The following is a 26,500-nucleotide window of genomic DNA, read 5'->3' on the forward strand; positions in this document are numbered from 1 at the left end:
AACTTTCTAAGTTTTTCCTTTAGAATTCAGGTTTCGACTCAAATTTCTTTTCCTTAAATCCAAATTGGATAAAGTTTTCCTTTAGGGTTCGAGTTCCGAGTCGAATTTCCTTTCCTTTAAATCCAAATGGGTCTAGTTTTTTCCTTCGAAGATTTGAGTTTCAACTCAAAATTTTCTTTTCTTTAAAACCAAACTTTCTAGTTCTCCTTTGAAGACTTGGGTTACGACTCGATCTTTCCAGTTTTTCTTACAGGATCTGAGTTTCGACTCAGCCGTTCTTTCAAAACCAACTTCTGAGTTGTACTTACCTTCAAAATCCAGCATTGTGCTAAGACTTACTTTTAGAATTCCAATTTCGTATTGGATTTACCTTTAGAGTTTAGGTTCGTGTTAGACCTTCATCCAGAATCCCACTGATGTGTCAACTCGGATATCAAACAATTTCTTCACCAAAGATTCCAAGAATATTTTGGCAATTTGTCATTAAATATTTGTTTATTTCAAAACCTTTATTGCATAAAAGAATTACCTCAAAATTACCTTCAGTATTACTTCCAAAAGGACAAAGCTTTTGCGAAGAAGGATTCAAAATTTAAAATCTTTCTATTTGCCAACCAAAAGGATGAAGAATAAATCCGCGATATGGCTAGCAAAGAAAATTCAATGTTGTTGCAAAGCCATAAGTGATTGATATTGATCGCAGTCAATGACACACTTTTAAAGATCATTCTTGGAAAATAAAGCAGTCGAAATATCCTGGGTGATGCAGAAAAATCCACTCAATCTCCATATCTCCTCAATCACCTAAGCTGCAATTAAATATCTGCAAAAGGGATCTCTCAATTGTTGTCAAGATGAAGATGAATTATGCGAGTTAGACCCCCGGGGCCAAAGAAGATTTGAATCATCTCCAAGATGACGGAGTTTGTGACGGATCCTTCCAGGGAAAGTCCAAAGCACTGTCGAGATGAAGGCAAATGCGATGAGCCTCCCGACAAACCCTAAAAGATATTTAATTTCTGCTATCATCAAGAGATTTCCAACCAAAGAGCCAATAATCGTCAATATAATCCCTGAGAGAAAAGAAGGATCAGAACATCTCTGAGATGAAGGAGTTTGTGACGTACCCTTCCAAAAAAAAGAGAGAAAGAGAGAAAAGTCAGGGCATCTCCAGAATGAAGGATGATGTAATCCCTGAATACCCAAGAAAGCTCCAATTCTGTCAAAAAGAGAGTGCAGAAAGATCATCATGAGAAAAGAATCCCAGGATATCAGACTGTCGAATCTATCAAGAATCTTCTTTAATTTTGTGAAATTCTTTTATCAATATTCTTTCACCAATAGCTCTCGCAATATCAAAAATACTTTCTTTTCCGTCCCTATCAAAGAAATTGATAGCTTCCTTGAAAGAAAGCCAATTGTAAGCAATTTGAATTTGAATCTTGATTCTACAGAGTTAGCCCAATTGGAGGTAATACTTTAGGTAGAAAAGAGAAAATATTTTCGTACCGATATACATCATTGTTTAGTATTTTGAATCAACAAACAATTTTTAACATTTTGGCAATATTTTTTTACTATCTTGACATGAAGTGAAGAGCTCAATGCCCATCTTGACACATTCTGACATCACCTTTTGCCTCCTTGAGAGAGTAACCTTTATCATTTTTCGCGTTGTTGAAAGATTAGCCTTCTCTCCAAAAGGATAGCCTTTGTCGTCTTTCGTGTTGTTGAAAGATTAGCCTTCTTTCCAAAAGGATAACCTTATTCATCTTTCGCGTTGTCGAAAGAATCACCTTGTTCCTATGGATCACCTTATTCATCTTTCGCGTTGTCGAAAGAATCACCTTATTCATCTTTCGCGTTGTCGAAAGAATCACCTTGTTCCTATGGATCACCTTATTCATTTTTTGCGTTGTCGAAAGAATCGCCTTGTTTCTATGGATCACCTTATTCATCTTTCGCATTGTCGAAAACATCGCCTTGTTCCTATGGATCACCTTATTCATCTTTCGCGTTGTAGAAAGAATCACCTTGTTCCTTTGGATCACCTTATTCATCTTTCGCGTTGTCGAAAGAATCACCTTGTTCCTTTGGATCGCCTTATTTATCTTCCGCGTTGTTAAAAGATTAGCCTTTTCTCCGAAAGGATAGCCTTATTTATCTTTCGCATTGTCAAAAGAATTGCCTTCCATCGCCTTATTCATCTTTCGCGTTGTCGAAAGAATCGCCCTGCTCTTTTGGATCACCTTATTCATCTTTCGCGCTGTCAAAAGAGTTGCCTTATTCCTCTTCAAGAAAGTCGTCTTATTTGTCATCCAACTTACCATTTCTATTCCCGATCAGGTTAAGGGTATAAATCTGGGCCTCATTTGATGAGGTATTTCATTTTCCGCCCAATCAGGTTAAGGGTATAAACCTAGGCCTCATTTGATGAGGTATTCCATTTTCCGCCCAATCAGGTTAAGGGTATAAACCTGGGCCTCATTTGATGAGGTATTTCATTTCCCAATTAGGTCAAGGGGTTAAACTTGAGCCTCATTCTGATGAGGTATTTCATTTCTCGCCCCATCCAGGTTAAGGGATAATCCTGAGTCTCATTTCGATGAGGTGAATCTTCTTCTTTGTTCTCCATTCCGTATCTACCATCATCATCTGAATTAATTCCTTCACACCCAGTTAGATTCTCCTAACTGGGGCATTTTTTTTATATATATAGTCCAAATTTGGTGTGTTTTCTTTGCCACTAAGCTCGACTTACAACCGGCTTAGTAGCAAAGAGGGGCATCTGTAAACACCCCAAATTTTCACCCTCATCCAGTGTTTATATATTTCATGTGTCATTGCATATCATTGCATGCATTCGGCATACCATTTCATTGCATTGCATGTCATTACATCTCATTTTCGAGATCCAGCACTCCTGTTTTCAAAATATTTAATCCAGATTCGGGTTTTAAAACTTTTCTTTTAAAATCAATTTTAAAACCTAGGTTTTTAATCAACATTCTGTCATTTGCCAACCCCCAAGACCTTATATTTTGAAATGTTTTCTTAGAAAACAATCTGGATTTGTTTTAAACTCAATTTTCAACCGATTTCAATTCTCAGATGAGACCCATTTAGGTGGTGTCGCTTCTGGATTCTTTTACTTGTCAAAAATCTCCAAAAATTTCAGAGTCCTAGTTGGATCAAGACTCTTTTTCCAGAGTCTAGTTGGATCAGAACTCTACTTTTCACTACCTTTTAACCTGTTTTCAGAGAAAACCTTTCAAAATCTTCTGTTTGGCCAAAATTTCAGAGTCTTAGTTGGACCAGGACTCTTCTTCAAGAGTTCAGTCGGATCAGGACTCTTCTTCACAATTTTAATCAGATTAGGAATCTAATCTTTTACAACTATTTAATCTATTTTCAATCAAATCTTTCAAAATGAGTCAGAAACTCAGAGTTTTAGTCAAAACAGGACTCTGTTCAGAGAGTCCTAATTGGATCAGGACTCTGGTCCTGATTTCAATTTTGAAAGAATCTTTCAAAAATCTTTTCATCTATCAAAACGGTTACACTTTTATCAAAGAATTTCAAAATTTTGAGGTTTTATCCCAGAGTCCTGATCAAATCAGGACTCTATCCAAAATTGGTTTTCATACTTCATTTTCACTGGTTTTCAAAAGCTTTGCCCAAATTTCATCATTTGCTTATCAGAAAACCAAAATTCTTAGAGTTTTGATCAAATCAGGACTCTTTCTTAGAGTCCTAATCAGATCAAGACTCTGAACCAAAACTTCAATTTCATCCTGTTTTAACTGTTTTTCAAAATTCTCTCATTTGTTTTCTCAGAAAATCCAAAAATCTGAGAGTCCTAGCTCAATTAGGACTTTGTCCCCAGAGTCTCAGTTGAATCAGAAATCTATTTTATTTCAATATTTGTTATTGTTTTCACTGTTTTCACAAGTTCTTTTATCTGTTTTTCAGAAAATACCAAAAAAAATCTAGAGTTTCAGTCCAATCAGGACTCCATCCCAAAGTCCTAATCTAGTCAGGAGTCTGTTGTAGAGTCTGTTTTTTCTTCCATTTTTACTCTTTTCCATTTGTTTTTCAAAAATTAAGTTATTTTGTAGAGTCCTAGTTGATTCAGAATTCTATTTCAGAGTTTCGGTTGAGTTAGGACTCTAACTTTGACTGTATTTTCTGACTCGTTTCACCATTTCTGATAAAATCTTTTCAAAAACTCCTTCGTTTGGCTTTTAAAATCCAAAATCTCAGAGTCCTAAAATTTCAGGACTCTAACCCGGAGTTCCAGTTTACTTAAGACTCTATTTTCAAAGATTCTAAATTTCAATTATTGATTTTAACCCCTTTTCAAAGTTATTTTTAGTGTTTATTTCATCAAAACCTGATGTGGGCCCACCCAGTTGGCGCCATATCCAGAGGAGTTCTAACTCAGTCAAGACTCTGTACCATTTCAAAACTTTCAATCTCAAAGTCTACTTTTGAATCTCTTTTGAAAAACCTTTCAATCTCAAGCTTTAAAATCATTTTTGAAAATTCAAGTGGGGCCCACTCGGGGTGGCACTACATTTGAAGAAGTCAGGGTTAAACTAGGGTTAGTTAGTGCCTTGGTTAGTTTTAGAAGTTTAGAAGAGTCAAAATCAATTTTAAAAATCCATTTTATTTAAGTTTTAAACCATTGGTTTTTAAAGGTTTTAAATTCAAGTTTTAAAAACCAAATGTGGGTCCATACTAGGTGGTGCCACATTTGGACTTTCTAGGGTTTAATTAGGTGTTAATTAGGGATTAATTAGAGTCCATTTAGGTTGGAATTCTCCAAAAAAATAGTCCTCCCCATGTGGTTTATCAAAAACAATTAAAAAAAGTCCAAAAAATCAAAACTCTTCCTAAACAAATCCAAAAAAAAAAACTATTAATAGGGGACCTAAAGGGGGTCAAAGGGGGCTCTTTTCTCTCTCAAATTTTCGTGGCTTCTCTCTCCTCTCCAGAACCTCCACCTTCTTCCATTTCAGCTGCAGCCCCAACGTGAGTTATTTAATATTATTTTATTATTGTTTTATTAGTTTTTTATGATTTTTCAATAGATTTCACCATGGAAACTCCCCTTTCATGGATTTAACCATGGATTCAACCTCAAGAACCTCAAGTTCAATTCAAGAAGATGATCTAACCCTGTTCCATGCTGTTTTCCATGATTCTAATCCATTAGAATTGATTATTGCATTATTTTTTTATATTCTTAACCAAGAAAACATGAGATTTATCTGATTAAATGAATTAAATCCATGGTTTCAAGGGTAAAAGCAATTCCAGCCATGGATTCCCTGTGTTTTATTTATTTCTTTACTTATTCTTGTTTATTACACGTTTCCCAGCATAGAAATCAATTTTATTTTACTGTTTTAATATTTTCTTTATTGTTTTCATTGATTAATGCATGCTTTATTAGGTTTTATCAAATTCCTCTGTGTTTTAAGCTTGAATCAGCAAAGAACATATTATTTTGTATTAAAATACTCACTGTAAATTTCTGATTTTTTAATATGTGATACATAGATATGTCAGTGAACTACTGTAAAAATTTCGTATGCTTTGGAATTCGGGAACCTTGTCAAAAAAATATAAGATTAAACCGTGATTTTGAGTCGTTTAGAATCAATATTGAAATTCATAGGTAACTTGCTGTTATGTTATTTTCCTCATCCGATATCCAATTCAAGATCCTTAAAGTGACGTGGATTTCCATTGATGTGAACTATTTACTGTGAAATTTTGATAATTTTTGGCATCTGTTTAGTATTTTGCCTTTGTCAGAGAAATAGATTTAAAATTTAAAACTCGTTAGGGTTTACCAAAACCCTAATCTGACTTGTGTTGATCATAGATCTCAGACCGTAGATCCGATTTAGGATCTGTAAAAAAGGAAGTTCATTATTTTTCTGTTTACTATTCAATGCTGAAATTTCAGAAATGTTTGATTAAGTTTGTATTTATGTCTGTATTTTTAACCCGAAGTATATGTTTTAGCCCCTGTTAGATTCATTGTATTTTAGCTCAAATTGACGGAAGTGTTTCTCCCTAACCAGAGATGCTTTTACCAATCAGTAAAAAATGAAGTTTATGTTTTTATGTCTAGTTTAGCTCTTTGAAATTTCAAAAATGTTTATGGTGATTTGAACCTTAATTCGGGTCTAACATTGGAACTGGTCTGTGAACACAGGTAAAAATAGCTTATTTTAGGGTTTTAATTCAATGTTTGAATTGGAATAATGTCAAAAATACAATTTTATAATTCCAATCTCATTTTAGGGTTATAACAAGTGCAGGTGTATATTTTTATCAAATTTAAAATTCATTTGATGCTTGAATAGATCAAATTGCAAAATAGGGTACCTGAAAGATCCAAAAACACTGCCAAAATTGTGATATTTTTGATATTTCTTGATTTTTGTGTACAAGTTCATGTTTTTAGGGTTTTTTCATGTTTAGAATCATATTAATATGTTTCATGTTTGATTTTATGTTTATTTCAATCATAAATCCCAAGTTTTTACCAAAATTTATTTTAGAAAACCCTGATTTCAAGGCCATAATCTTGCTATCAGGGGTAATTTGGTCATTTGACCTCAATTTCGAAATTCTAAAACCCTAATTTTTATGTTTTTAATCATGTCAGGTAATCATGGAAAAAGGCTTATGTCTAGCAAAATCCAGCAATTTCCAAATATTTCTGGATAAATCTAGAAAAGCCAACATATCTTCACTAACAAGTTTTCTAGTTTTGCAGGGACATTGAAGACTTTATTTTCAGTCATTTAAATTCAATTAGTGATGTAAAGTGTAATTAAATTTGGAATAAGAATTTCAATTTCTGCTTAGATTAGGATTTGCATTGCATATAGTTTTAAACTTTGATATATAACTGCTATGTATGCCAATTCATGCACATTTTTTTACAAATTCACTATGGTCTAAACAAATGACACGTGCACTAGCTCTTATGTATTTGACAAACTCGATGAAATTCGTATTTATGGCCATAGTCAGAATACGAATGAGACCCAGATTTGTTATCTTCGTATTAGCCACATTCAACCTACACTCTTAGGCTAACTTCAAAATGCACTGCATTTCTCAAAAATACAAAAGGATTTTCTCAATTTCTCAAAATCAAGTCTTTCAAATTCATATCCATTCATTCAATTTGCATCATTTTCTTAATTCAAATTCCAATTTCAATTCAGAGAAATCGATTTTCTTAAAATTTTCCAAGTCTTTCTCAGAAATTGATTTTCTCAAAACTTTGAGCTTTCAAATGGTATTTCAAGTATTTTTCAAAGTTCAAATCATGATTTTCCAAGTTATATATTCAATTTCAAAGTTTGAATTCAGAAAAATCAAGTTTTTCCAAAGTTATTTGAAATTCCTCAGAAATCGATTTTTACAAAACATTTGGATCCTTCAGAAATCGATTTTCATTTTCCTCAGAAATATTCTTTCACCATGATTCATGATTTCCAAGTGACATCTTTTCCAAGAATTTTCCAAGTATTTCAAATCTTAGAAGCAAACATCATGTTTTTAAATCTGCATTTTCAGAAAATTCATAGCACATGCCTGATTCTTTGTGCATTTAGGAAATAGAACACGATTTAGACAAGTTGAGCAAAGCTAAGCATACTTTTGATCCTTGGTTCAATTACCCCTGGTAAAGGCGCCAGGAACGGTTGAACCTCGTACCGACAGGCGAGTCCCATTCCTCGGAATTTTCCCGCATTTTAAAACGGAGGCGAGTTATTTTTAAAAACTTTTTCAAAGGTCAGCTTGACTTGCAAAAGTAAAAATTTTGCGATGAAAACAGGTGGTACTACTCCAAGTTTGGACTGATGGTGGTGCTTCAGGGTAGGTGTTGGCTGGAGCTTCAAGGAGGTTGGAGGCTGGTGTTGGAAGGTGGAAGGTGGAAGGCACTGGTGGTGAGGATGGCTGTAGTTTTGTGCTTGAAGGTGGCGGTGGCTGGAATCATGACCAGGAGAGAGAGAGAGAGAGAGAGAGAGAGAGAGAGAGAGAGAGAGAGGGGGGGGGGGGGGAAAGTAGGCTAAGGGAGGTTGGGCGTGTGATGCTTGAGGGATTTAGAAAGGAGCTGGAGTAATAAGGAGGCTGGACCAAGGAAAAGGGAAAGAAAGAAAGGAGGGAAAAGAAGAAGGAAAGAAGAAGGAAAGAAAGAAGAAAGAAAGAAAAGGAAAGAAGAGGGAAGAAAGAAGTAGGGAAGAAAAAGAGGAAGTAGGGGCCTGGTCGACCAAGTGGGAGAAGGAAAGGAGGGAAGAAGGAAGGAAGAGAAGAAAGAAAGAAAGGAAAGAAAGAAGAAGAAGAAAGAAGAAGAAGAAGAAGAAAGGAAAGAAGAGAAAGAAGGAGAAGGAAAGAAAAGGAAGAAAGAAAAGGAAAGAAGGAGGAAGGGGCTGGTCGACCACCTTGGTGGGTCCCACCTCCTCTCAAAAAAAATAAAATAAATAAAAACATAAAATAAAAAGAAAACAAAGAAAATAAAAAGATATATTATTTTTTTCTTTTAAAATGAAAATGTAGATGTAAATGAAGGAGCCATCTCAGAGTGGACTCACTTTCTAAATTTGAAATTCATTTTGAGGATCATAGGGGTAGAATATTCTTTTTAGAAAGTTTCTGGACAAAATGAGCTATTTTTGGCAGTTTTTGAAACGAGCTCAAAATTTGAAATTTCATACCCCGTTGCGAAGCAAATCCAGTTTAGAATTTGAAAATTTGAGTTTGAAAGAAATCCAGATTGTTTTCTAGGGGAAAATATTTCCAAATTTAGAATCTTGGGGGTAAAAATGTCATTTTTGGAAACCCAGGGTTTGAAATTGATTTCTGAAAACTTTTAAAACCCAATCTAGATTGAAATTTTCAAAACTGGAGTTCTGGATCTCAAAAATGAAATGAAATATGATGAAATGTTATGAAATGATGGACAATGATGAGAAATGCCATGCGAAATGCTAATCCTGAATGAAGAATTTTGGATATTGGACTTTGATTGACACTTGTAACACTTCAAAAAATGTTAAAATTGATAAAATTGGACAAAATGGTTTTCGGGATCTATCGGGCTAGAGTGACACTGAAAATTAGGGTTTGAACTGATTTGAACTTAAATGAACTGGATTGAGCTTGGTTTTAGAGTTTCAGAACTCGACTGGATTGACAAGACACTGACTCAACTGAACTCCTGGACTGAATTGTCAAGAAAAGCTGTCATTTTTAGAGAAATGGTCACTAGAGTGAAGTGAATTACGGACCAGAGCTGAGTTTGAGCTGAGACAAAGATCAATAATACTGAGATAAACTAAAATTGAAGCTCAAACACTAGCTCAACTGGCTGAACTCAGCTTAATTCCAGCTAAAAAAACTGAAATGGGCTCCTAGACACTTGGAAATGGTTTTGAACTGAAACTGGAGCACTTGAACTCCTAGTGAGCTCAAGCTGGACTCAGAGGAATATGACTGACTAGGAATGACTGACTCGAAGACAATTGACTTGGATTTGAGTGAGAAATGAGCTCATTTCTGAAGAAATGATCCCATTTTGGCAGGAATGGTCAGAAATGGAACTGGTCTGTTCATTGTGAGCTCAGATGAGCTTGAGATGATATGAACACCCCAAATTTTTTAAATTTTTTTAAATATTCTCCTTTTGCCCCTGGCCTCCATTTTCTGAATAATTGAGTCGGTTTTAAATCTAAATTTCAGTTTATTCCTCATATTTTACTGAAATTAAATTCATTTTATATATCTGACTCGATTTCGGATCTGGATCCATTATCAAAACCCAATTATGAGCCATATTATCCAATTTTTAAATTAAAATTACAAAAATACCAAAAATAAATTCTTGAAAGGTCAGACAGTCCATCCGGTATCGAGTTGGATCCCCAGCTCCGTATTTCTCGATTCAAGATCCAAAACTTGAATATTTCCTTAAAATCTTGGGTCCAAACCCATTTTTTGAAAAAAAATTCAAAATTGAAACCCAAATTCTCAGAAAACACTTCTTTTGTAAATATCTTTAAAATTTCGCAAAATTAGTCTAAAAACCCTTTATTTTCAAAGTTTTTATATCAAAAACACAAAAAAATATAAAACATAAAGAAAACAACAAAAAATTTTAAAAAAAATGCAAAAATAATAGTGTAGGAATCCCCGGTTGAAACCTGTTTTTAACTTAAACCCCCTTTAGAAAGAACCCTTTTTAAAACAACCATCGTTTTGTAAATTTCTAAAATGGAGGGACCCCTGGTGAAAGTGCCCAACGGTTTCTTCCAGAGCGCAGGGGATCGAAGGGCAAAAGACCTTCGATCGGCTTCTCTCACCTCAACCATCCGATCCCCAACTGTCTTGCTCCCTTCCCGATCCTTCTTCTCCCTCTATAAAAACAAGCATCTGGAGGAGGGGAGGGCATCGATCGTTAATCCATTACCTCCATCATCCATCTGATCCATCCTTTTCCCATCGCCTTCTCCCTGAAACCTTTCCCTGGGCAAATCGAAGAAACTTCAGCTTCCCCCTTTCGAGCCGCTGTAGCCATAGTTGAGAAATCCCTGCAAAACAAAGAAAGTCGATCGCTTTGAAGTTGCGGCTATAGGTAAGCAACCATCCTTTCCCTTCTACCTCTCTGATTTACTTTCCTTTTGGGTTTTCAGTTCTGGACTTCCATTAAAGCACTTCTGGTGGTGTTGAGTTGCCTTTGTAACATCAACCCACCCATGTGCAACAACAATGGAGCAATCACGCTTCAATATTTTTTTTTATTGTTTATGTTTCATTCATGAGACGATTTTTGGGCTTGGACTGTTGGATTTAATAATCCGACAGGATTCATCCGAATCCCAATCCAAATTTTCTGCTGAACTTTGCCTTTGTTTTGATCTTCTTCCGAATTTCCAATTTCCTATATGATCCCTGTTTTAACGTATTGATTATATTTCCTTTCAACATCCTTGCTTAAATTTTCTGTTATATGGCGTGAATACCTTTTGATCATCATGCTTCACAACATCTCCTGTTAATGCCATCCGATTTATCTCTATGTTGTTTGCTTGTTTACCAACATTTTCTACTATGGTATCTTTCATTCCCCTCTTTCACTTCAGTTGTCTGGAGGGATAACGATCCATATCTTCTTTAATCCATCGTGAATAAGTCGATGTTCATCTTTTCTCGATTTTTTATTAATTTCATTTTCCTTTTAGCTTATGCTTCAATGTGTCAATTCCTATGCTTTAAATCTGGATAAGTAACTTGGTTGTTTGGCAAATTCCTGGTCTCAATAAAACTGCTTATGGGACTATGCTGGAATCATTGATTCCCCTGTTGCCGAGATCAATCGACCCTTGTTGACAAAACCTCTTTCCTTTATGGAAAAAAATATGGTGGTAGTACCAGGGCAGACATAACATCTGCCCAAATTTCAGATGCCCATGGTCATGTTGATTCAAACAATGTTCGCCATCCAAAGCAGAAATCTGTGGCCTATTTCATAGTTCTAATCTTGTTTCTGATAATTGCCGTGTGAATTCCAATTTAATGACATTTGCTTGAATTGTTTGTTGTTGCTTTTGGAAATACTGTCAGTCGGTTCACAACATTATGATGTTAACTTCATACTGATGGAGCTGGTTATCTAACCCATAATTCCCCTTTGTTAGTGCTCGGGTTAGCCCATCCATGACGTTATTGTTTAGTTGCTCTGATCGTTGGGAGGGGCTTCTTTATGGAATGTCTGGGCATTACGAATGGTCATTATATGGCGGCAGTTCTTTAGCTACCCTATGTTATGAATGGACATGCAACGTCATGTCTGTGGTCCAGAAGGTGTTATTCGTAGGTTGGAATGATCATCATATCAAGTATTTTATGTTTTCTGGATGTAGCCTCTCCTGCGTCTTTCATATCACGCACCTTGCAGTATTTCCTTGTTCTTGTTTTATCTATGTCGTGATAACAAAACCTCTGGTGCAAGATCATTGGTCAGGATTTTCTTTTGGGATGGCGCCGGATATGGGTATTGTACTCTTTCACATCCGTTGAATGAGTGAGCAGACATCAGACATGGAATCTCATTACAATCTCTGACATTTTCTCTTTGAATCTGCGTACCTACCATAACATGCTTTACTAAAGTAGATTCATGATTGGTAAACCAGATTTCCATTTGTTTCTTTCAAGCAAAGTATTAATGCCTCCTGTATTACAGATGTTTCATGGGTTGTGAAATTTAGCCATCACTGATCCAGTTGATAAGATGCAAACCCATTTCAGTTCCTATGTTTTTTTTTTCTATCTTTCACATTCATGTATATTGTTGTTTTACTGTTATTTCATCAGCATGTGTTCATTCTCTATTAAATCTATCCAATCACATTCACTTCCCTCATTGAAAATTTCTTCCATTCTATTTGTTTACATCCCATTACTCACCCATCCATCCACTGGAGCAAATGATTTTGAATGCTTGCCTTCAGACAAGTATAGCTGAAAAGAAATGTATATGCGTGCGCAAGTTTCGGGTGGTACACCAATCACTTTGTTTCTGTGCAAAGCATATGTGCACATAGAAGGGATTCTCTATGTATTCCCCAAGGGATGTCTCTCTGGCTTCATTTAGCAGTCTATTGCATGATATCAGGTCATTACCTGTAAACATCCCAAATTTTCCTCCTCCATTCTCAAACAACCCTCCTCGTGCAGTGCCAACCCTGTTAGGTCAGTGTAGGGGTCAAACCTCGAGTCAGTTTCAAAAAATTACCACTTTACCCATTTTCATTAGGAAAATTACCATTTTACCCCTAGGTCATCCCGGACCCCAGTCAGTCGGAGTCAACCAAGCTCATTAGTCAGTTTAAAACAGTTAGAATATCAGTCATTTCAAGCTCACTCGAGCTCACAATAAACAAGTCATTTTCATTTCTGACCATTTCTGCCAAAATGAGAACATTTCTTCAGAAATGAGCTCATTTTTCACTCAAATCCAAGCCAATTGTCTCTGAGTCAGTCATTCCCAGTCAGTCATGTTCCTCAGAGTCTAACTTGAGCTCACCAGAAGCTCAAGCGCTCCAGTTTCAGTTCAAAACCATTTCCAAGTGTCCAGGAGTCCAATTTAGGTTGTTTCAGCTCTTTCAGCTAAAATTGAGCTGATTTCAGTTAGTTGAGCTAGTGTTCGAGCTTTAATTTTAGTTCATGTCAGTATTACTGACCTTTGTTTTAGCTCAAACTCAGTTTAGGTTCGTAATTCACTTCGCTCGAGTGACCATTCTGTACCATTTCTTTAAAAATGACAGTTTTTCTTGGAAATTCAGTCGGAAAGGTCAGTTAAGTCAGTGTCTGGTCAGTTCATTTGAGTTCCAAAACTCTAAAACCCAGCTCAATCTAGCTCATCTTAGTTCAATCCAGCTCGAACCCCAATTTTCAATCACTGTGAGTTAGTAGAGTCCCGAAAACCATTTCTTGAGCTATTTTGCAAATTTTATCAATTTAATGCTTTTTAAACTGGTACAAGTGTCAATCGGGGTCTGACATCCAAAATTCTTTATTCAGGGTCTGCATTTCGCATGTCATTTCATGTCATTTCTCATCATTTCATATCATTTCTCAGCATTTCATAACATTTCATCACATTTCATTTCATTTTCGAAGTCCAGAACTCCAGTTTTATAAATTTCAATCCAGATTGAGTTTTAAAAGTTTTTAGAAATCAATTTCAAACCTCGAATTTCTAAAAATTGACATTTTTACCCCCGAGAGTCTAAATTTGGAAGTATTTTCTCAAGAAAAACAATCTGGATTTCTTTCAAAATTAAATTTTCAAATTCTACACTGAATTTGCTTCGCAACAGGGTATTGAACTTCAAAATCCGAGCTCGTTTCAAAAACTACCAAAAATAGCTCGTTTCGTCTGAAAATAAATTTGGAAGTATTTTATTGAGAAAAACAATCTGGATTTCTTTCAAAATTAAATTTTCAAGTTCTACACTGAATTTGTTTTTCAATGGGGTATTGAATTTCAAAATCCAAGCTCGTTTCAAAAACTGCCAAAAATAGTTCGTTTCGTTCAGAAATTTTCTAAAAAGACTATTTTACCCCTCAAATCGTCAAAATGAATTTCAAAACTGGAATTTGGACCTGCTCTGAGATGTCCCATCCATATACATTCCCCTTTTATTAAAAAAAAGATGTGTTTCTTTTCAATTTTTTTTATTTGTTTGTTTTTATTTTATTTATTTATTTATTTTATTTTGTGAGGTGAGACCCACGAGGTGGCCGCCCAAACCTCCAGCCACCTCTCCCTTCCTTTCTTTCATTTTTATTTTTCCCTTTCTCTTTCCCTTTCTTCTTCCTTTCTTTCCTTTTCTCTTCCTTTTCTTCTTCTTCTTTCTTTCCTTCTTCCCTTCCCTTCTTTTCCTTCCTCTTTCTTCCTTCTCCAGCCATTCACGTAAACTCATTCCCCTCTCTTTCATTATCCCCTCTAAAACACTAAGTCCACTCTCATTAAGGACATAAGTTTTGTTTTAACCAAAAAAAAAAAAGAAGCACAAAAAAACCTACGGCTGCCTCTTCCCATCTCTCTCTCCCTTGAACTCTCTCCTTCCCTCCCCTTGGATGCTGCAGCCACAACAGTCACCAACTTTTGGCAGCCACCTCCTACTTCTCCCTCTGTAGCAGCTGCAGCCACCACACAAGACACCAGCTGGTCCATCATCTCCAACTCCATCAACGGCTCCAGCTCCGCCAAGGTCCATCATCTTCCCCACCGGTGCATCCACCCTTCTTGGCAACACAGCAGCATCCCTACCCAAGTCAAGGTAAGATCCCTCATATTCAAAGTATTCGTTATATGCTGTACATCTGTTTTTCATTTTTTTTAATATATGTATTTCATAGGTTTGCTATTGAAAGAGAAGAATCCGTCCAATCAATAAACTGGATCTTCCCTTCTCGTAGCCACAAAAATAAGAATGGATATGATTCATACCCCCCGAGTTTTTCATGTTTTCTTCTATGTTTAAATGCATTTTACGTTCTGTATATTGTAGTTAATTTCATTTTTTTATTTCTTGTTATTTAATTCAGTTTATATTGGTAGTTTATCATGTTTCGTCTTAGGCGTCTGGTTTAGTCGCCATTTCTTGCAGAAATTATTTTGTACAAATTCTAAAATTTTTATTATAGTTATGTTGTTTTGTCTGCGACATCATGCCAAAAACTTGAATCTATTCGGGTTTTGGAACCCTTCTAAACCGATCAAACTCGACATCGGGTTTTCTGTCTTTTTGAACTTCCCGTTTGCGCTTTAGCAGACAAAAACCTCTGGTACCACCCTTGTGTGAGATTCGGATTGCTCTTCAAAAATCACAGTGGATTCATAATTGAATCTACTGATGATCTAAAAATTTTGAAGTTTTTCCAATTAGTTTTGACCTCTGTCAAAAATCGGATTTTCCAGCTCTCTCAGAAAATCTCGATTTTCCTTCGGCAGGGTATAGACAGGTTCTAATACACCGAGTCCACCCAATCCGTAGCCCAACTGCAAAAACTTTTAACATGAAAGTTGTTCCTAACCCCTTTTCCAGTCATTTCTCAAAATTTGGGGATTTTTGGAACTATTGCATTATTTTTCTCAAAACATTTGTTTCTATCTAACAAATTTCAATATCCCAAAATTCCATAGATTTAGGTCTCTAATAACAGTATGATAATTTCCAAAACGTAACCCAAATTCCAATGTTGTAAAAATAATAAATCTTCCTATGTTTGTCAGAGACATTTTCCCACAAATTCAGCCATTTTCACATCTGTCTATTATTTTTCCCACATTTTCTACTGAAACCTGTATGTTTCCCCTAAATCCTAGAGTCGCCGGATTTCGATCCAACTTTCCAGAGAGCCACAGCTCCGACCATAGGTTAAAAACAAAAAGTGTAAAAGGAAAAAATCCTTGCCTTACTGTCCTCTGTCATTACATAAAATTTGGGAATTTTTTATGGAAGTTTGATATCCAAAATCCCCTTTAGAATCAATATTTTAGGAAAAAATCATAAAATTTAGGGTTTTTATTTGACTTTCCATATTTAGAAATACAAAAAAAATAGATTTTCGAGATCCATTCTGTTTTTAGGGTTATTTTAGGTGTCCATGCCAAATTTGGCTTAATTCCAAGTTCATTTGCTCTATGTTTTAGTTTATCTTTAAATTCAGAAGCCAAAATCAAGCGAAAATCAGGTGAAATTTGATATTTTATGATATTTTCACCATTTTAGGGTTTTTATCATGTACATGAGCATGTATAATCATATTAGGGTTAATTTCAATGTCATTTGCATTTCACATTTTCCATTTTTGCAAAATTTATTTCAGAAAACCTTGGTTTCAAGGCCATAGTCTTATTATCGGGGGTATTTTGGTCATTTTGACCTAAATTTCGAAATTTCAATCTTAAATTTCATAAGTTTTTATGAATATCATCATATTTCATCATGTTGTATTTGATTTGTTTCATTTGATTTCCAAAATTTATAAAATTTCTTTCAGAAAACTCTGATTTCAAGGTCATCAGGGGTATTTTGGTCATTTTGACCCCAATTTCGGATTTTCAAGTTTATTTTCAAAATTCATTCATTATTTATCATGTTTATATCAAAGGGGTTATGAGTTTGGGTTTATACCTGAATAATATCTGATAATTTCTCATATTTTTGTATAAATTCAGAAAAACCTATATTTTTGTGCTAACCTTGTTTTCCAGTTTTGCAGGAATATTCAAGAAGAAGACTTAGTTTTATTTTTTTATTTCAATTCAATGTAAAAGAAAAGCAATGTAATATTTGGAATAAGAGTTACATTTTCTGCTTAGAATAGGACTGCATTGCATATAGTTTAATTTCTGCAAATTTCAATATGTGATGTATCATTCATGCACATTATTTCAAATTCACTATGGTTGACATGAATGACACGTGCACAAACTCTTATGGAGTTTATAAACTCGGTGGGATTCGTATTTTTGGCCATAGTCAGAATATAAAGAAAACCAAGATTTATGATCTTCGTATTAGCCACATTCAGCCTACACTCTTAGGCTAACTTAAAAAATGCACTGCATTTCTCAAAACTTCAAAAGTTTTTCTCAATTCCTCAATTGAAATTCCTTTTCAAATTCATATTCATTCATTCACATCATTCAAATTGCATTATTTTCAAACTCATTTTCCAGATTCAATTTAAAAAAAAATCACTTTTCTAAAGAATTTCCAAGTTTCTCAGGATTAGATTTTCTCAGAATTCTAAATTTTCAAATGCGATTTCAAAGCATTTCCTAAGTTCAAACCAAGATTTTCCAATGTTTTAAAATTCTCAAATTTCAAAATCCCAAGTTTTCAGAAATCAATTTTCTCAGAGTTCCCATTTTCTTGAGAATCCATTTTCCATTTCAAAAATTATTTTCCAATGAATTTTCTGATTTTCTCAAGATTCTCAAATCCATTTTCTCAGAAAAGCAATTCCAAATCTCAAAATCGATTTTCCAAAGTTCAAGTTTTCCTGAGAAATCACTTTCCAATGCAAATTTCTGATTTCCAATGAACTTCAATGATTTTCCCAGAAATCTCAATTTCAAGTACTTTTTCAATCATTTTTCCAGGATATTTCAATTTTCCAAAGCAAACATCATGTTTCTCAAACTTGCATTATTTTCAAAATTTCATAGCACAAGCTTGATTCTTTGTGCATTCTAGAAAAAATAGAGCATAATTAGATATTTGAGTCAAGTTAAAGCACGTAATTGATCCTTGGTTCAATTACCCCTGGTAAAGGCGACAGGAACGGTTGAACCTCGTACCGACAGGCGGATCCCATTCCATGGAATTTTCCCACAAATTTTCAAAATGGAGGCGAGTTAATTTTCAAAACAATTTTCAAAACTTTGGTCGAGTTTGACTCGCAAAATTCATTTCTCTCTCGCAAGGGAGGGGAAAAATTTTGCGATGATAACAGGTTTGGCGACCGTGATGGGACCTGTCTTCGTCTGATCAATTATGTGCTTTAACTTAGCTCAATTATCAAAATCGTGTTCTATGGAATGTCAGCTTTGTTTTCCGATATCATGTGAACCTTGGAGCCTAGGCTTGAACCCAACTGACATGAATTGCATATAGACTAGGTATTGTTTGGTAGGACCAATTAAGGAGAATTATGCATGTTCACATAGACTTAGGTCTTACATACAACACTCCTCAATGTAGGATTTGTATGAAAACAATGTTTGCTTCTTCAAAAAAAAATTTCTATCTCTTTAGGTTTTAGAGCCCTCTGTTTGCTTGCATGTGCTCATGTTTTCAAAAACCACCCCACCTATGTCTACCCGGTCTTCACGTTGCTGGGCTCTCTTCCAGAACCATAGTTCGGGACAGAGCCTCACAACTGGGCCACTTATTTGGGCTAACGCCCCCCTGCCACGTACCAAGGGCCATAGTCCAACGTATATCGGCAGGCGCTCAAGGATGTTGGGAAAACACAAGCCTAGAAGTGGAGATGGATTTTTATACCACGTACATCGAGCCTCGACTCGAGTATATCGGCATACCATGATTGGACACAATTGATCTGAGCCTAGAGTCAGGATTAGGGTCCTAAAGCTCTTTCAAAATTGATGCATTTAGAGTCAGCTTCTTAGGGAATGTTGTATGTGCATAACTGTTTGTGATTGAATGTATGATATTCATTTTCATCTTATTTTCTTATATTTTTCCAAAATATCAGACAATTTTTCAAAACACCTCATTTTCCATCTTTTGTGAAATATCTCATTTTTCTCAAAAAACCTGGATGATTTTTTTAAATTATCCACCTTTTCTTCAAAACTCGAGGAGATTTTCCATTCTTTCGTTCCTCTGGACTTCAAATTTCTAGCTTTTATTTTATCCTGCCTGCAATTTTCAAAATTCATGTATTTTTCTCAATGTTAAATTCCAATTTTCCTATCTTTCAGTCCAATGGCATCTAGTCAACTCGACTCCATTTTTCCTGAGGGTCACATCTCCTACGAGGTGCGACAAAGTCTTCCCGAGCATCGAGCTCTCAGCACCGGACCCTTCTTCCCCCGGTGGTACTATGTCTGGTTCAAAAACTTCTTCCGTATGTTTCCGGACCACTAGAGGGATTGGGGGTTGGAATTGGCATCTGCAGTGGGAAAGTTGACAGTCAACGACAATCTGATTCATGCACTGGCAGAGCGGTGGAATCTGCACACTTGCACGTTCTGGTTCCCGTGGGGCGAGATGACATTATTGATGGATGAATTTTCAGAAATCATGGGACTGCCTGAGCCAGCCGGTCAACCTGGAGATTCGTTAGAGCAACACTTTCTAATCAATGTCAAGGGTCTGGACCCTAAAGATGCCGTGGCTCGCATGACAGGGCGTAAGTCTTGGCCACTGATTGAAGAAAACAGGAATGAGTACGTGGGTCTGATCAAGATCTACCGGCAGTATAGAGAATTCGCAGAAGTCAGCTCGTTGTCCAGAACAACTCGAGAGAGAATTCAACATGAGATGGTTCTATGTATTGTGGGACTCGCCTTCTTTCCAGACGGGCAAAATTATGTGGATGTCAGAATAGTACAGCTTTTGAGAAGATGGGGAAGTCGACAGTCTCTCGATAGCCATGGCCGCACTTGCTTTTTTATACAGAGGACTGACCCACTTCATAATGGGAGAGTCCATCTTAGTCGAGAGATGTACCTATGCTCTTCAGTCTTGGTTTCTTCAGCATGTGCCGACTAGAGCGAGTTTGTTCAGATACAACGACAAGGAGCTACTTTCAGTTGCGTGATATCGGTTCCTGATTGATTATCTGCAAGAAGAAGATGTGGTATGGGACTATTTTGATCAAGAATTATCGCCTCTCAGATACACCTATGCATATGGCAAGAGATTCAAGCTGCTTGGTCCATTCTTTTATACCTACTATCATCCAGAGCGGTGTGTTCGAAAGTTTTCTCAGAGACAGAAGCACATAGAGATGCGGTTGCTATCAGGAGTCGTGTCAGAATTCGACCTTACATCAGCGCAGTGGTGCGGAACATACCATTCTGCCAGATATGGCTGAGACTCTTTTGTTACTCTTCCACTTTTTTCCGGCCCTCGTGTCTCTGCTAGTTATAAAGAGTGGTGGCAAATTGTCTGTTCGCCCCCTCTTTCCCAAGTTTATTATTGATACAATCATGTTTTCCTTTCAATAAATAAAAATCTTGCAAATTCTTCAATTCTTGGTGTGACGACCTCGCCTAGGTAACAAGGCATAATTTTCAGTTGTTTATTTTCTTTGCAAAGGAATGACAACGCAATTGTCGTAATCCCAACGATGACTCAATCCCTAGTAATGGGATACTCTTTCAATTATCTACCAAATTCTCATCAAATATTTTTCATATATTCATTTCTATCATAAATCTTTATCATCAAAATTTAATCATCTATCTCATTCTGTAGAGAGCATCAGTATTCTCAAGTGGTTCAAATCAGATCAAGCAAGAAGACACCATTGTGTCAGTGCATTAGTGATTTTAGAAGCAAGCAAGAAGAAATGTATTCTCCAAGATCTGCCAGAAGATAAATTTCGAATGATAGGGATGACAGTGATCCTGCTGCATATCAGATGTTCAAGAAAATGATGATCAGTAGGATGTCTGAGCAAGCTGAAGACAATCTCGGAAAGACTCCCATCAAGGTGAAGACATCTGTCTCCTTCTCTCAGAATATCACTGGCAAGAGTAACGAGCGATTTGGCGCGTGTCTACCCGATATTTTATTCTCGCCGATGTCCTCTATCATTGTGGATTCAGTTCTGAATATTCCAGATGCTTAGACGAAGATGAAGCCAAAGAAGTTGTGCAAGAAGCACATGAAGGCATTTGCGGTGGTCATGTTGGCTACCAAACTCTTGTCAAACAAATCATTCGAGCAGGATATTATTGGAGAACTATGCAACAAGATTGTTATCATTTTGTGAAGAAGTGCGTTCAATGTCAAATGCATGCACCTTCCATTCATGCGCCAGCGACATACTTGCAATCCGTTGTCTCGCCATGGCCATTTTCTATGTGGGCTTTCAATGTTGTAGGCCCCATTACCCCTTCTACTTCAAATGGCCACAAATATTTTCTTGCCGCAACAAAATATTTTACTAAATGGGTAGAAGCAGTCACTCTACGCACAATCGAAGGTTGACATGTGGTCTCATTCATCCACAAGAATTTTTTTTGTCGTTTCGGCATACCGCACAATATCGTGTTGGGCAATGACAGTCATTTCAAGAAAAAGAGAATAAGGACATCGCATCATTTCTCCGCTCCCTATTATCCTCAAAGGAATGGTCAGGCAGAGGCCACCAATAAAATTCTGATTAGAATCCTTGAGCGAACTTTGGAAACAGGCCGTGACTGGCATGAGAAAATCCATGATGCATTATGAGCATACAGAACCACCATTCGAACTCCAACTAATGCTACTCTATCAGAACTTGTCTACGGAACTAAAGTAGTACTACCTCTATATGTTCAGAAACCTGCTCTAAAATTTGCATCACTTCTAGAATTACCTATTGATCAGTATCAGCAACAATGGCTAGTACGACTTGATTTGCTCGATGAAAGAAGGCTCCGAGCAGCAAAGCACACTCAATCATATCGGCAGAGGATATCCAGACAATATGCAAAATTTGTCATTGAAAGGAAATTCTGAGTCAATGATCTAGTGCTCAGATCCATGGCTTATTTCAAGCACCGCCCAGGTGGCAAGTGGTCACCAAATTAGGAAGGTCCCTATGTTGTCAAGGAGGCATTACCCCACAATTCATATATGCTCATCAATGCTGATGATGTGGAATTATTAGACCCCATCAATGCTCAACATTTGAAAATTTTCTATACTTAAATCTTCTATCCTGTTCTTTGTAATTCCTCAATATATTTTCTTCAATAATGGTCAAATTCTTCTTTTCCAGTTACACTGGGGCATTATTTTAAAAATTGTCTTCAAAACGTCCTGTATGTAGGCGGGATCACACAAATCTCTCATTTTGCACACATGTGCACCCATTTACAGCATTTGCATTCATTTTCATTTGCATGCATTCATTCGCATTCATCTGCATTCATATGCATCAATTTGCATTTGCATCAAACTTCCCCTTCAGGTTAAGGGATAAACCTGAACTACCCATTCAAGATAAGGGATAAATCCTGAAACCCCGACAGTTGTCTAAGTTATCGTGAGGATAAAGATTGAAAATTTCTCATCAGAATCAGTTGGGTAAATTTTCAAAAATCCAGTGTTCGTGCTGGTAAAATTTTCTAAATCCAGTGTTCGTGCTGGTAAATCTTCAAAATCTAGTGTTCGTGCTGGTAATTCTTCGAAAAACAATATTTGTACTGATCCATTTTCAAAATCCAGTACTTATACTGGTTCATTTCCAAAATTCGGTATTCACACTGGTACATCTTTCAAAATTCAATTTTTATCGGTCAAACTTTCTAAATCTGGTTTACTGATTAATGTTTTCAAACCTAATCCATACTGGTCTAATCTTCTTGCGGGATTTGAGTTTCGACTCAAATTTTCTTTCCTTCGGAATTCGAGTTTCAACTCAAATTTCTTTCCCTTCTGAATTGGTCTAGAAAATTAGAGTTCCAACTCAAATTTTCTTCCAAATCCAATTCAAATGTCCTAGATTTGGTCTAGAAGATTAGAGTTCTGACTCGAATTTTCTTCCAAATCCAATTCAAATGTCCTAGAATTGGTCTAGAAAATTAGAGTTTCGACTCAAATTTTCTTCCAAATCCAATTCAAATGCCTGGAATAGGTCTAGAAAATTAGAGTTCTGACTCAAATTTTCTTCCAAATCCAATTCGCTTGGCTTTCCTTTAAAGGTTTGAACTCCTACTCAAACTTTTCTGCAATTTAGTAATTGGTCTAGAAGATCCAAGTTCCGACTCGAATTTTCTTTCAAAACCCAATTCATTTAGTTTTCCTTGAAGATTTGAATTCTGATTTGAATCTTCCCTCAAACCCAGTTTAGCACATGATCCATTCAAAGCTCACAAGTTGAATCCTGTCTTCTTAAACTATGGTCCTTAGGTTAAATCCCTATGGAATTGATAGTTCGTAGGTCGAACCTCTGTTGAACCGATGTGATCCCCATGTTAAATTCCTATGGAATTGATAGTTCTTAGGTGTTATCATCGCGAAATTTGATTTCCCTTCCCTGCGGGAGAGAGGGGAAACCTTTTTCGCGAGTCAAACTTGACTAGATTTTGGAAATTTGTTTTGAAATACTCGCATCCGTTTTGAAAATTGCGGGAAAATCCATGGGATGGGGCTCGACCTGTCGGTACGAGGTTTAACCGTTCCTGCTGCCTTTAACAGGGGTAATTGAACCAAGGACCAAAATTGTGCTTGACTTAGTGAAATTATCGAAATTGTGTTCTACCCTAAATGCACAGAGAATTCAGGCATGTGCTATGAGATTTTGGAAAATGGAAGTAGGAAAAACATGATGTATGCTTAGGAAACATTTGGAGTTGAAAGATATTTCTCAGGGAAAGTCAATTTCTCAGGAAACTCAGATGAAAGGGGTTTTGAAATCACGAGAAAGTTCATAAAGGTGTGGGAAAATCATGAATGGATGAAAATCCTGAGAAAATGGAAAGAATTCTTGAGAAAAGGGTAAATATTTGAAGGGAAAATGCTTGTCAGGAAAAGCTTCAAGTTTTGAAAGCTCTCTTTGGAAAATGATTGAAATTCATTGGAAAACCCGTTTGGGGAAGGAAAATTGAAACTCGGGAAACTGAAATCTTGAGAATCTTAGCCTTGAAACACTTGGAAATTGATTTTGATCTTTGAGAAAGGTGAGAGGCTTCTTTTAAAAATCTTGAGAAAATAACCTTTTCCATGGAAAAAGTGGAAAAAACTTGACTTGGGAAGACCAATTTTGAAAAATCCTCAGAGTTTCTTGAGAAATTGATTTCTTGAGAATGAAATTTTCTTAAGAAAATCATGGGAAAACCAATGATTTCCCGATGCAAATGATATGAGTGAATGAATGCACTTTGAAAAGATTTTCTGAGAAATTTATTGGAAAAATGTGTATTAAGTCAAAATAAATCCTTCACATATTCTGACTGTGGCCATGAACATGTTCAGAACTTAATTGATTTAATGCACAATACTTTGCAAAATTGGAAATATGATGTGCATTTTAAGATAGCCTAAGAGTGTAGGCTCAGTGTAACTGGTAGAAAGATAATGGATCTGGGTCTCGTCCATATTCCGACTAGGGCCGTAAATATGGACTCCACCAAGTTCATCAACTCCCTAAGAGTTGGTGCACGTGCCATTCATGTACATCCATAGTGCTTTTGAAATAAAATGCATGAATCATATAAACAGGATATTGTAGGAATTTAAACTATATGATATGCATCCTAGTCTAAGCAGAAAATTAAATCTCTTATTCCAAAATTTACATTATTACATCACTAAGTAAATGAAATAAAAAGAAATTGCAGACTTCAACTCCTTCCTTTGAATGTCCCTACCAAGCTTGAAATGGAGTTAGTTCAAATATGTGGGGTTTTCCAACATTTTCCAATAATATTCTGAAATTATTGAACTTAATTGGATATAAACCCTATTTTCATGCTTTATTGATATTTGAAATGATGTAAATGCAAGAACTTCAGTAGAAAATAGTTTGAAATTCGAAATTGTGGTCAAAATGACCAAAATACCCTTAATATTAAGGTTACACATTTAAAATCAGGGGTTTTTGAAGGAAATTTTGGTAAAATTGAGATTTTGAAATTCGGATTGAAACAAATGATGATGAAATGCATAATGAGACATGATGACATGCTGCTAAACACCTTAGGATTGTAAAATCAGAATTTTGACATGCTATCATTCATCAAAAATAATGAATTTCGCTTGATTTTCGCTTGGATCAGGGTCCCGCGGGGCCCTGTTTTGATGATATGGCTAAACCGAGCCTCAAATGAATTCCAAATGCTGTCAAATTCGGTATGGAACATCTACCTATTCTTATAAACATCCTAGAATGTTAAAACTCATGAAATAACATGGTTTAGATACAAAAAGTTTAAAGAAAATCCTACAAAGGGCGAATTTCGCCTACGGACCCGAACCAAATGCAACACTTAATGCAGTAATACAAGAATTACACCATAGAAACATATGATATTTTGCATACTGCTAAATGACATGAAAATAAGAAATTTTGTATTTTACAGCCTCGGGATTTGAACTACGGTGAGTTTGGTAACAAGAATTTGGCTCTGACGGAGGCAAAATCAATCTGATCCGATGTACAATTGCATAAACAAATAGCATATCACCATATAAATTTCTGATATTTGACAGAGAAACTAACGACACACACAGAAACAACTTTTATTTTTATGATTTCGGCATTTAATCAACAGAAACAGAGATAAAAACATGACTTTTTATGCCTAAATCAACAGAGCAGACGAATATGACAAAACATGAGACTGACAAGAAAAATCCGACACAGATATTAATACTGTTCTAAAAATCATTAGCTTTCAGATTCAAATAGAGGACATCCCGAACATGACATTCATTTTTTAAAAATTTGGATTTTGAGCAATACTCAAGGAGAACCCATCGACTTAAGTCGATCAAAAATCTTATAGACCCAAATCAGGCTCTAACACGTGTCCTGAATTCTTGGATTTTTTTAAGATGTCACAAAAATTTAAAAACATCTGAGAAAATCATAGTAAATACTAGACATCATCCCGCGTTCAGAACATTTTTCTGATCTAAAAGCGGACCTCATATGAGAGCGATCTCGATTTTATAAGTCGGAAGTAAATTTTCAAAACGTATCTTGGGTAACAAAACCCGACCTACCATTTTGAATTTTACTACAGTAAAAAAATTCAACTCATTCCGAATTTTTGGCAGATTGTTGGGGACACTTAACGGAAAATACTATGATTTTATCAGAAATTTTAATGAAAACTAAATGCATGAAATGACATGTGGACTGACTGCCAAAAACAAAGAGTTACCTAAATGAAGCTGAATGCATGAAATATTAAATAAATTCATGGAACATGATATTTAAATGAAATAAAATGTAAATATAACCTATTTTAATGCATGAACATGATGGAATGCATGAACTCTAATCAAGAAAGCATTAGAAATATTTTTGATATATGCCGTTTTATGAGAATAGCTCGATCCATCCCTCGGATGAGCTCTTTCTTCAAACAAAAACACGAATCAAATCATGATAAAATCGATTGGAATAGGGGCTTACCTTGTGTTCTCCTGCGGTTTTGGAACTCCCTAAATGAGCGGCTACCTCGATAATGGGA

The sequence above is a fragment of the Nuphar pumila genome, chromosome 16 (assembly GCF_984573655.1).
Source record: "Nuphar pumila chromosome 16, dmNupPumi1.hap1.1, whole genome shotgun sequence".
In the NCBI taxonomy this organism is placed as follows: Eukaryota; Viridiplantae; Streptophyta; class Magnoliopsida; order Nymphaeales; family Nymphaeaceae; genus Nuphar; species Nuphar pumila.